The 13415-nt window shown below is 35.5% G+C and overlaps 1 non-coding gene across 1 annotated transcript; it reads right to left on the bottom strand.

Moving 5' to 3' along the window:
* Positions 1-8050: 8050 nt before the first annotated feature.
* LOC118896198 lies at positions 8051-8200 on the bottom strand. Its single transcript, XR_005020110.1, has one exon. It is a non-coding gene; the product is annotated as a small nucleolar RNA SNORA62/SNORA6 family (small nucleolar RNA).
* Between the last annotated feature and the right edge of the window lie 5215 nt (positions 8201-13415).

Below are 13415 nucleotides of genomic sequence, written 5' to 3'. Positions count from 1 at the left end.
CAAAGTGCTAGTAATTTTTCACCTATTGAGTCATATGGGATGCTGTCATTTACAACTTACAGTTGCCTAATGATTAGCAGTATAAAAAAAGCTTTAACTATAATATTTTTTAAAGTAATGCTGAAAATATATTGGAAATAGCGAGGTGAAATGGCAATGATCTTAAAAAAAATTGGAAATGAAACAAAATCGTATTTAATGCATAGGGAGCAAACTAATGAAATAGGTATTTTTTTGTTTTAACAAGAAATTTGTAACTTCACACCTCAACAAGTAGAGAAATGGAATATATCATTTTAATGTCATATGTATTTTTAAAGGAAAACAAAATAAGTTCAATACATGTTTAAGGCACTAAAATTTAGCTTTACAGTTTAAGCTAGAAGTTTTAAAGTCAAACTTTAGAGTTATATTTGATTCATCTTTCTTATATACAAGGAGTCACTAATTTATCTTAATTTATCTTAATTTTACTTTGCCAGTATTTGTAAAATCCATTCTCCCTCCCATCCTTCCGTCCTTCCATCCTTCTTTTCTTGCTCCCTTTCTCCTTCTCTCCCTTTTTCCTCCCTCCCTCTCTCCCTTCTCTGTCACTTTCTTTTTTTTCTCACCACTTACTATCCTAATTCAGGTACCTATTAAAACATTTTTCTCCTAATGGCCTCCTTGCATCAAGTTTTTTCCCTTATTAAGGTTGATTCTCAACACTGCCCCCAGAGGACTATTTCCAAGGTACACATACCACTGTGTCGATTTGCTTTTAAAACAATTTTACGGCTTTAAACATTCTATAGACTCAAATTATAACTGCAAACATATTTTTAATGCTTATTCAGAATTTGAACTTAACCAACACGACCAGCCTCATCTTATCCTGCTTCCATGTCACGGATGTTATACATCACACTTCCTTTGACAAATATGACACAATTTCTAGACTGCATGCATTTGATCCTGTTATCCATTCTGTCCTTATGTATTTCAGTTGGCCAAAATCCCAATTAATCTTTAAAGTCCAAGTCAAATTTATTTTCCTTTGCGCAATCTTCTACAAAGCTTGCCATGCCTTCTCTCCATGCCTTCTTCTGGACATAGTAATTTTCTTCCTCTATTCTCATGTCTTTATGCCTCCATTAAAGCAGTTATCATGCTCAGGGTACTACAGGTTAGATATATGCATTTAGGTTTGGTTTTGAAATACATACAATTAGTATCTTTGTGCCTGTCCCCCATCTTGCATGTAGTAGATATTCAATGAAATATTGATTAAATGTCTTGACTTGATCCAAGCTTCAGTCAAAATGATCAACTTAGTAGCCAATGTCTAAATCAAATAAACTGTGAATTATTTATTTTAAAAAGGAAATAAGTGTTAAGCTTGGACAAAAAGACTAATCACTGCTCTAAAATGAAAGACTTAAAGGTATGTTGAAGAATTATTATTTTTATTAGGCCATCGGGTCATGTAATATTCTGATAGAATATTTACAAAAACTTTGAATAGTTGTTCTATAGCTTACCTAATACACATTTTCTTTTATGTCTTCATAAACATTTAGACCATCAAAAATACATTAAACATTCATATATACATGTACTATACAAAACCAAGTCCCTAAAGATAGGATTAATAATATTACTAAAGTAAAAAACATACATGCAAACCCCAAATGATTTTAGTCTTTAGAAGTAAGGGGATGTTGACTTAACTATGACAAACCATTAAACTAGAGCCATTAGTGTAATTATTTGTCAAATTTGAATAACTTAATTGTGATCAACGTGTTGAAACTATTTTTAACACACGTTCATGTACATTATGCACATTTATAACGTTGGGTAGCTTTATCATGATTGATGTACTGAGATGATTTTTAACTGCATTTTATGTACCTTATCCCAAATCTCTTAATATGATTGCATTTAACATTAAATGGATTTAATATATTAATTACATTTATGAACCAATTTATCAAAATTTAAGTGAAAAGTTTTAAAACTTGAAAGTTTTAAAATACTGAGATTTTACCAGAACATTTTCTCAAGGTGTTACTTAATTCACAGGTATCAGAGTCAACTTAGATGCCTGCGAACATGTAAATTCCTAGGCTTTTACCTCACTGTACATATAGACTCTTGTTAAACGTGGAATTGCTATGAAATTGTGTTTTAGCAAGATCCATGTGAATTTCTTATACACATTAAAGTTTATGAATCACTGATTATGACATGAAACACACCTTGACCTGATGGTTAACATTGTTTATTAAATTCAAAGTATTGAAAAAATATTCTCAATGTAGCCCTGTACTCATACTGTCATTTTGGGGTGAAGACTACTTTAATTAACAGTCACTATTACTATTCAGGTAAATATTTGGCTGTCTTTACTTCTGTGCTAAGGGAAATAATTTTTTCCAAAATAACAAAACAACCAAACTTCCTGACCCGTCTAGACAACTGGGATCCCCTCAGTGTGGCTGATTTTAAGGCTCCACACAAGCTCAGTGCCTTCATTCACCTGAGCTTTTGTTTTAAGCCAGCTGGAAGGAATGTAGCTGAATGAAATTTTAAAATAGGTTGAAGACCCCATCCTACCTCTGAGTAAAAACTACTACGCAACACATATGGACACACACACAATCACAGGCACACATGAACACATACATATTTCTTTTTATAATTGATTAATTTATGTTATTGGAAGATATATCATTATACATCATTATATAGATTTTAATTTCCTTAGCCAATAAGATGCCTCATATATATTATTACATTTGCCAATTTATGGGCTGATGTAATTTTATTTTCTATGATCTTTCAGAATTTTTCTATGCTGGATAATCTTCAAATAAACATTTTAACATTCTCGAAGGAGAAATATCTAAGTTTTGTCAAAATTAATTTTGAAGTTTGCCTTTTAAAATATTGTTGATTCTTACTGTTCATCCAAAGTACTTACTGCAATATTTTTAGAGACTTACAAGTTTAAAAAATTAAGCACTTCATGTTTCAGCATTTCAGAGTGTATTTAGTTTTAGTTTCTTTTGCTGTGGATACTTGATTTTGTACTATTTCACCCTATTGAGATTGTGTCTCAACTAGTGTAATTTCTTTCTCTCTTAAATTTTGTATTAGGTAAGATATTCAAGTAAATAAATTCTTTCTGTAGGTTTTATTTTTTCATTTATAATGTCTTTTGGCTGACTGATTTAGCGCTGCAATTCTCAAAATTTTGGTCTCAGGACCTCTTTACACTAATAAAAATTCTTGAGGATATCGAAGAGCTTTTTATGAATGATAGTTATATCTATATTAACCATATTATAAATTAAAAACAAAAAATTAGTGTACTTTAAAATATCAGCAAGCCCATTATAGGTTAATATAGATAAAATTTTTATAAAAAATAGCTATAATTTCCAGACCAAGATTTATTGAGGAAAGTGGTGTTATTTCACATCTCTCTTTAATGCCTGGCTTAATAGAAGAGAGGTGGATTTTCACATACGCTTCTGCATTTAGATTGCTGTGATATCGCATGACAGATAGCCTCTGGAAAAATCCACTGTGTTTTTCTAGAGGGTATGAGAGTGAAAATGGCAAATAACATCTTAATATTATTACAAAAACTATTTTGATTTGTATACTTCCCAAAAGGTCTTGGGGGCTCCAGGGTGCACTTTGAGAACTGCTGTTCTGGAGAAGCACACCTGAGCCTTCACACCTTTTATCTACCTGGAATGTTAAGGTCTAGGTAAAAGCCTCCCCGTTTTTCTGTATCCTCTGTACATTTCACTGGTATCCCTAAATATAACTCTTTTTATAGAGCATAGAAGTTGAGTCTCTTTCAGATATTTCATTACTGAAATTCCCAAAGGACCTCAAAATTAAGATTAACTGTATAAATAAGAAAAATCAGTCATACTATACTCCATGTAATAGCTCAATTTGCTTTTTTCATATTTTATTTTTTATTCAGTTGTAAAAGCCATATTTTCAGATAAGCATCAACAAAGAATTTGTACAGAGAATAATCATGAAAGTAAAAGTTCTAAAATTTTTTTGGAGGATAATTTAGTTCTATCCATCCATTTATCAATCTATCTATATTAAATACAGCTATAATTTGTGATTCTCTAAAAGTTCAAGCAGTAGAAAGGCATAAAAAGTAAAAGCAAATGTATTCTCCTCCACTAATTTTCATTTTCCAGAAGTTATCACTGCTTAATATCTTGTATGTTATAGAAATTATTTATGCTTGGAAGTGCCCATACATATACACATATATTTTTTCTTTTTCCCTTTCTCTGCTAATCTACATATTACCTATACTTCTATCTCAGTCTCTCTGTTTGAGAACTTTCTGTGTAAAGGTGCTGTGATAGTTCTGATGATACAGTAGTGAGAAAAAAGGTTGGACTTTTATTCTTAGAATACACAATTTTACAGGCAACTGCGGGTGAGATGGGAGCATAATAAAGGAAAGACTTCTGGAATGGCACTCTGGGGACCTTGGTGAACTGCTCTCCCACAGAAACAATGAAAAAATGACAAAACAACTAAAATCAGCCATTTCATAACTCTGAAAATTATCCCAACCACTGGACAAACTGAAAATCAACTATCCATGAGAAAGTGCTGAATCTTTGTAAGACACCAGAGCTGGTAGTGATTAACTTTGAGCTACCCCACTGCCTCTCCACCTCTAGTTCTAGTGGTGTGGCAGCTTATGAAAGCCAGCAGCCTTGCATTCAAAGATAGGAACGGATCTTTTTTGAGTTATATTAAAAACCCCATCCTCAGTATTTTCTCAGTAGCCTTGTGGAAATTATCCCTTCCTAAGGTGTTGTGGCTATTCAATTTCACTCAGAGCTCAGTGCAGTGCAAAAAGGTCCTTTCCCTTGGGCACAGCAGTCTGAAAATAATAGTCTCCTGGCAGCATCAAAGCTGCCAAAGGCTGTGATTTCAGCTGGAGAAACAAGAGCCTGGTCAAAAATTTAAAGGAAAAACCCAAGAGAACTAGATGACCGTAGGGAGTTTTGAAAATTTCCGACATGTTCCTGGGATTGAGAAAGTTACACTCATGTGCGTGGCTTTGCCCAGGAAAGACCTGGGAAAGGAGAGGGTTCCAGTCACTCATCTCTGTCTGAACTTGACACCCCGTGCAAGCAGAGAGTCGAAGATAAGACTGTCTTGTAAGCTGCCTAAAATTTGAAGGCATGCCTTCTCACACATCTTCCCTTGACAAAGGGTGACAGACATGCTGGCAAGCATTTAAAGAATTCTTCTATCTCATCATTGGTTGACTCCCAAATTATACTGACCTTGGGCTGAACCCTAGCAAGCTAGGCTTAAAAATAAAAGCAAGAACTTAAAAAATGCTAGCTAAGAACTCAGTGGCCACATACTACAGGGAATAGAGAATCTATAGAGTTAGTCAGGGATGGTCATTAAAAAAATAAGCAGTAACAAGAAAAACAACAGTAACAGCAACAAAAATAAGCCTTGGTGTTGAGGAAAGAAACTGATACCAGAGTTGTTGTAATATAGTATCCACAATGTCCAGTTTTCAACCAAAAATTATGAGATAGGAAAGTATGCTACTTACATAGGAAAAAAGGCAGCCTTGCAGATGATATCCCTTGGGAGACCCAGATATTGTACTTAGTAGAAAAGGACTTTGAAGCAGCTATTGCACACATGTTCAAGGAACTAAAGGACACCATGGCTAAACAATTAAAGGAAAGTATAACAATTATGTCTCCCCAAATAAGTACAATCAATAAATAGAAAAAATAATACAAGGAGTACAATATACCATAGTACTTCTTTTTGTATGGTACAAAAAATAATACAATAGTACAAGAGAGAAGAGAAAGGGACATAAACATTATTTGAAAAAATAATGGCCAAAACCTTCCCAAATGTGATGAAAAACATTAATCTACATGTCCAAGAATCTCAACAAATTTCAAGTAAACTCAAAGAGATCCACACCAATTCACATCAGTGTCAAACTGGCTAAAGTCAAAGACAAGAAAATCTTGATTGCAGAAAAAATATTATCACATACCAGGAATCTTCAATAAGATCAACATGTGACTTCTCATGAAGGCCAGAAGGTAGAAGGATGGCAACTTCAAAGTGATGGAAAAAAACAAACTGTCAACCAAGAATTCTATTTTCAGCAAAACCCTCTCTCAATAATGGAGAAATTAAGACATTCCTAGATAAACAACAACTGAGAGAACACACTGCTAGAAGACCTGTCCTACAAGAAATAGCAAAGGGAGTTCTTCAGGCTGAAATGAAAGGACAGTAAGTGGTAACTTGAATCCCCAGGAAGAAATAAACGGCACCACTAAAGACAACCATATAGGTCAATATAAAAGCAGTATAAACGTATTTTCATTTGTAACTCTTTCCATCTCCTATATGATTTAAAAGATAATTGATAGAACAGTAATTATGAAGTTATGTTACTGGGCTTATAATGTATAAAGATATAATAGCATAAAGGATGGGGGAAGGAACAGAGGTATATTAGAGAAAAGTTTTTGTATAATATTGGAATTAAGTTAGTGTTAACCTGAAAGAGATTATTTTAAGTTAAAATGCTAATTTTAATCCCTAGGCCTTACAATTTTTTCTTATCTGAAAACATAAGACAGGAAGCTGCATATTTGATGTCATCACATAAAAGAGCAATTACAATTTAGATCAGAGAAAAAGGACAGTATGTTTGAAGATACAGAAAAGGAGTTTTTAACTCCATTACAAAAAAAACACTTTTAATTAATAGAATTGTTTGCTAATGAAATATCTGTATAAATTTAGTTTGAAGAGATGCTCGATGATTTAGTATTATTTAGATTTGAAAATGAAAGGCCTAATGCCAATGTTTTTATTACTAAGATTTACTGAGGATTAAAGAGAACATATGTTGGTAGAACCTCATTAAGACAAGTTTGACATTTAAAATAAAATAGAAGAAACCCCCATGAACGTTAGATCCATGTTTACTTAACTTTCTTTAATGTTTGGAATATAAATTTCTTCTAGCCATCTTGTTTTTTTACACAGAATTTAACTTCATTTAACTGAATTGAATTGAATTGAATGCTTTATCACCTCTGATTATGCTAATCTGAAATAGCTGATTTAAGGCAGCTACACAGATATTGTTTTAGGCATCCCTTCAACATCATGCTAGGGAGTCTCTGTAGCACTATCTTTTCTTGGTTTCTTTGTTTCCTGGATTTCAGGCTTTCCTCTTTCTTAAATTCCCCATTTTAATGGAGCATTTCTTCCTGGAGCGTCCTGAGAAAGGCTTCGTGATAGGTATTTTTGCTGGTGTTACTGAGATTTTCCATGTCTGAAAATATCTTCTTTCTGCTATTACTTTCAATTAATAAATTGGCTTAATATAGAATTCTGATTTGGAAATAACTTTTTCCTAGATTTTGAAGATAGTGTTCCACTGCCTCCTAGATCTTATTGTTGTTCTTATATCTAATTATATTATTAATTTTAATCTTGTTCTAAAACCTAAATTTTCTTTTTTGGAGATTTTAAAGATTTTCACTTTGGTCTAGTGTTCTGAAGATTTATAATGATGTTTACTGGTTTGGTTCTAGTTTAATCCATTTGCAGGGCCATCAGTGAACCCTGTCTATCTGAAAATTGAAGTAGTTCTGAAAATGTTTCTTGCATTATTGATTTCTTCATTTTGCTGTTATCTTATTTTGAAACTCTTGAAATGCATTTTTGGCACCTTCTGGAATATTATTCTATTTTAAAATCACTCTCATAATTTCCTTGTCTTTCTTTATCTTTTTATTACATTTCTGAGAGATTTCCTTAGAAATCTTTATATTTCTTTCCAAATCTTTTGTTGAATTTTAATTTTTTTTGTCTATCAAAATTTAATACTAGCACTGTTTTCTTATTCTCTAAATTCTTACTTTTTGCTTTAAATCACATTTTTCTTGTTTAGTGGTTAAATAACTTATCTTTTCTTTTTTCTTTTTTCTTTTTTTTTTTTAATTGTAGCAAGTATTACTCTCAAACTCCACTTATTGGGCCAGAGACCCTTGTGATGTTAGCGAAAAACTTGCCCCTCATATAGCACACTACCTACACTTGTGAGTTCATCGGCCAGTGGCCTCAACTCCAAACTCTAACAATGTGCAACTTATCTTTTTGAAGATGATATATATGTACTATATATTATATATACATATATATATTTGAAATTTCCCTCTTTCTCTTTAGTTTCTGCTTCTCCAATTGTTTTTGTTTTGTTCTCTATATGCTATAGGTTTTCTTCAAATATCTGATACTATTTTATTTTCTGCTTATATTTATGAGTGAGAGAGTAAAAAGCTGATTGAGGCCTGATTGTGTGCGTATTGACTGGGTTTTTATCAAAAGGTAATCAGACTGGATGGTTCATTGACTATCTCCCAATTTCATTATCTTTAGATGCTGCTCTCATGGTGTAACTGAGCAGGACCCTACGAGGCCTTCCCAGAATAGACCCCCCCCCCCCCACCATGTCCTCTGCCTGTCTTTTGTCTGTAGAAAAACTGTAGTCAAAGAATACATTTAATCAGAGAAGTGAGAAAACGCAGAAAGAAAACAGTCAAGTGAGACAAAATAATAATACTTTAGCCATTAAACAAAGTCAAGGAGCTTTAGTTCTTCCTCAAGGACTATAGATAATATTCTGAGCCATGTCCTTTGAGCTGTTTTGCAGATACTGAAACCCCACCAGGTGAAAGAAGTTAACTGTGTGCTGCCCACAAGCACGTAGATCCCAGACCTGTTGGAACCAGAAGGTTGATGATGCTGACTCCCGATTACCTCATCTCTGACCAATCAGAAGAATGTCCATGAGCTGACCACGCCCTGCTCCTTGAACTCTATAAGACTCCTAACTACCCTCTCAGGGTGGGACACACAGTCTTGAGGGAATTAGCCCACTGCGGCCCCCTTTGCCTGGCAAAGCAATAAAGCTATTTCTTTCTACTTCACCCAAAACTCTGTCTCTGAGATTTAATCCAGCCCCGGTGTAGAGAGGCAGAACTTTGGCAACAATAGTCTGGTCATATTCTTATCTCTGATCTGCTGTGGGAGCTGGTACAAGCCTGGTGGCCAGAGTTCTGGGTATCAGTTCTGGGCATCTAGTTCATGGAGGTCTCTGTGTTTACTTGGTAACCGTTTTGTGTTTTTCTGTCAACTATGGCTGATAGTCCCTAGTGCTGTGATCCTCTGTTCTCTTTTTTAAATGTTATAATTTATGTTTTTGGCTGTGTTGGGTCTTCGTTGCTGCGCGCGGGCTTTGTCTAGTTGCGGCGAGCGGGGGCTACTCTTCGTTGCGGTGTGCAGGCTTCTCATTGCAGTGGCTTCTCTTGTTGCGGAGCATGGGCTCCAGGCACGCGGGCTTCAGTAGTTGTGGCACGTGGGCTCTAGAGCGCAGGCTCAATAGTTGTGGCGCACGGGCTTAGTTGCTCCACAGCATGTGGGATCTTCCCGGACCAATGCTCGAACCCGTGTCCTCTGCATTGGCAGGTGGATTCTTAACCACTGCGCCACCAAGGAAGTCCCTGATCCTCTGTTTTAATCTCTCTAGAAGATAACTCTTCGGGCTTCTGCCTCCGTGTGGGGTGGAGGACTTTATTCAGACACACAGAGTAGGAAAGATATTTAAGAATCTGTACGTTCCTAGAGTCTTTCACCAGTCCTGCTGTTTTCCGTTGTCCCATTCCAGAGGTAGCTGGTTCTGGGTCCCTGAGATTCCACAGTGTTGATGGGCTGAGTCTCTGATTTCCACACTGCTGGCTTACAGGTTAGTTACCACCCATCCATTTGCTTTTCAGACATTAAAATTTTATTGTTGTCTCCTTTTCTATTCAATTTGTATTTTTGTGGCTTTATGGTTTCTTTTAAAAAGAAACCTTTTTAAAGGTTTAAAATCTTTTTAAACCTTTTAAAATTCCTTTTTCAGTAAGTTTTGTAGATGGCGGGAGAGAGTGAAAGGGACGTTGAACGTTTGATCTGCCAGTTTTTAATCAAAAGCTCAGGGGTTTTGTTTTGTTTTTCTTTAGAAATGCTACTGATGTAGATAAGCTAAAGTTTATATAATTGAATTAGAGGACACTGTGAAATGAATAAATAGCTTGTTTGAGTCTCTCTCTCTCTCTCTTTTTTTAACAAATGAAGAAATTTAAGCTCAAAGAATTTATCTGAGTTTCCAAGATCACACAGCATGTGTGGTGGAGCTAGAATTGAAACCCCAGCAATACTGTTTATGTTTAACAGGACTGTAATAAAGAACCTTATAAGTGAGGTGTTAGCTAGGGTAATGTCGGCTGCTGTAAGAAACAACCAATACGTACAATGTTTTAAATACAATAAATATTTATTTCTTGTGCATCTAAATTCATAACAAGTGCTGCTGAATTGTAACCGAGCAAGACCCTATGGGGCCTTCCCAGGACAGACCCCTCCCGCATACCCTCTGCTGTAGCTCCTCTCTGAAGGACCTAGATAATAGTATTGGATGCCCATTTCCTGAGTTGTTTTACAGATGCTAAAACCACCACCAAATGGAAGAAACTAACCATCTGATGATCCTGAGCACATAGCCCCCAGACCTACCGGCGCCTAAGGATTGCCAATGTTAACCCCTGTGACACCACCCTGTTACCTCACCATCAACCAATCAGACTTTTACTGTTGTAATAGGGAAGAAACTTTGTATTCTAAGTTAATCACTGAAGGAATGTTGTCTATAAGCTTAAATTAAACATAATGGCCCATCTCTGGAAACCCTGCTTCCCAGGTAATGAACATTCAGCTAAAATACCTTTGTTTAGCTCACAGGAAACATCCCGACCAGGCCCACCTGTGAATGGCTGCAGAAGGAAGACATTAACACATCTCCTCCAGAGGCTGATGGGAATCAGGAAGTGTTTGACTTTACTCCCTCACCTTTTAGTATAGAAGGGCCCTGAATTCTAAGTCGGGGAAGATGGTTCTTTGGGACACAAGTCCACCATCCTCTTGGTCTGCTGGCTTTCTGAATAAAGTCGCTATTCCTTGTCCCAGCAACTCATCTGTCAATTATTGGCCTGTCATGCTGTAAGCAGTGTGAGCTTAGACCCAGTAACACTGTCAGAAAAAATGTTTGAACTCTTTAGTCTTTACATTTTACTTAAATTTTCTAAAATGCATTTCCTATGTTTGTGGGTAAAGGCTTCAGTGCCACTGAGAGGCAATACTAAGGGTTCTAGAGTTAGACTCTGTGGGCTTGAATCCTGGCTCCATGATTTACAGCTGTGTGGCAGGTGTGGCGACCCAGCCCCCTGTGCACCTGTAAACTAGGAGGGATGGTGCCTGTCTCCCAGTTGTTGTGAGAAAAATTAGTTAACAGTCAAGTGCACAATGCCTGACATGCAGAAAGCCCTCAATAAATGTTAACCACTATTCACTTTTAGTAATTCTTAGAAATTCACTTAGTATATTAATAGCAAGGAGCTCTTTGCCATAGCAAAAGCAAAATTCATGGAATTTCTCATAATTCATTCATCCTGAAGGCAAGATGTTCATAGTTCATCAGGAAAACCCTCACAGTCATCCAGAGAGTTGTGGTCTTTATTTCTTTTAATAATTATTTTTATTGTTTGTTTGTTTATTTATTTATTTATTTATTTAGGCTGTGCCGTGTGGGATCTTTGTTCCCCAACTAGGGATTGAACCCTTGCCCCTTGCATTAGGAGCTCGGAGTCTTAACCACTGGACCGCCAGGGAAGCCCCATGGTCTTTATTTTTAAAGGACAAGGAAAAACAAGGACCCAAACTATTAAAAGCAGGTTCTCAGGTAGTAGGATTTCTGGTGATTTTTTGCATTCTATGCATTTGATAACATAAGCATGCATTGCATTCTTTTTTACATTTATATTGACAAAACAGTTATCATATTTGATATTATTATATCATTCTCTAGTGAGGTCCTCAGTGTGCACTGAAGTAACAGTTTTGGTTTTATTATAAGATCCTACTGGTGTCAGATCTATTGATGAGCTTGTGTGTAGAGACCACAATGCCAATAATCTGTGCATGAGTGTGTGTGTATGTGTGTGGTGCCTATATATTACAAATATTTGAACATATGGGATAGAATGTTGCAAGCGTACTGAGTCCCGGCATAACATCTTCTTCCTTTCATGATTGAGTTCTTAAGTAAGATGCTGTGTTATCTGGTTTTGAGGGGAGACAAATGTTGAGGGAGAGGACTTAATGAAGGAACATTTGTTAACAGATATCTTCCATGCAACTACTTTACTCCTGTGTTCTCTTACTCTGTCTCTTGCCCCAGGGGAAAAATAACAACTCGCAACTTTCCGCTTCATCTTTTTCCCTGTGAACTTGTCTGATGGATGACTGGAAAATATGGGTGCTGCTAGGGCGTTGGCTATGAATCCTCAGCTAATAAACTCTGTCCTAGGAGAGATTTTTTTTTTAAGTTTATGAAGTTTTTTAAGTTTAAGATTTGTTTAAGTTTATTTTTTAGAACAGTTTTATATTTACAGAAAAATTGCAGACTTTCCATAAACCCCACACCCAATTTCTGCTATTATTAACATCTAACATTAGTATGGTACATTTGGTTTTTGTTTTTGTTTTTAAGTTTCTTTTTTATTCTTGAATTTTATTCTATTTATTTTTTTATACACCAGGTTCTTATTAGTTATCCATTTTATAGACATCAGTGTATACATGTCAATCCCAATCTCCCAATTCATCACACCACCACCACCCCCCGCCATTCCCCCCACCCCCTTGGTGTCCATACGTTTGTTCTCTACATCTGTGTCTCTATTTCTGCCTTGCAAACTGGTTCATTGGTACCATTAGGAGAGATTTTTGACAAAGGCACCAGGTGGTATTCTTCATACTTAGTTTGAATCTCTAAAGTTCAGAGATGAGAGGGTCAGCCTCTATTATACACTCACTATGCAGAAAACTAATTAAGATATTGGATAAGGACAGTCCATTGGGAACTAATTTTTGTTACAAAGGGGTTCATATAAAAATATTAAATAAGAAGTGTATGCTCATTAAGCTAAATCCAGTCTCTCTAGAGACATTTTTGTTTATAGAAAAGCAAAAGTCAGAGTTATGTACATCTCACTTAAGGATAATTTCTAACTGTTTATTTAAAAAATCACTTCTATCTTTGAAAGGTTTTAGGTGGCATAGCGACTCTCTAATTTTTGGTATGCTTTTCTCTTAATTCCTCCTCTCACCATTCAGAGCTGTTTTCTGGATATTCCCTTCAGAAATGTTTTGCTTACCTTTACCCTCCTTTTCATTCTCACTGTTACTGCTTTTGGAAGTATGAA

This window comes from Balaenoptera musculus, chromosome 5 (assembly GCF_009873245.2).
Source record: "Balaenoptera musculus isolate JJ_BM4_2016_0621 chromosome 5, mBalMus1.pri.v3, whole genome shotgun sequence".
Lineage (NCBI taxonomy): Eukaryota > Metazoa > Chordata > Mammalia > Artiodactyla > Balaenopteridae > Balaenoptera > Balaenoptera musculus.
The sequence above is the reverse complement of the archived record's forward strand: the minus strand, read 5'-3'. Positions and strand labels throughout refer to the sequence as shown.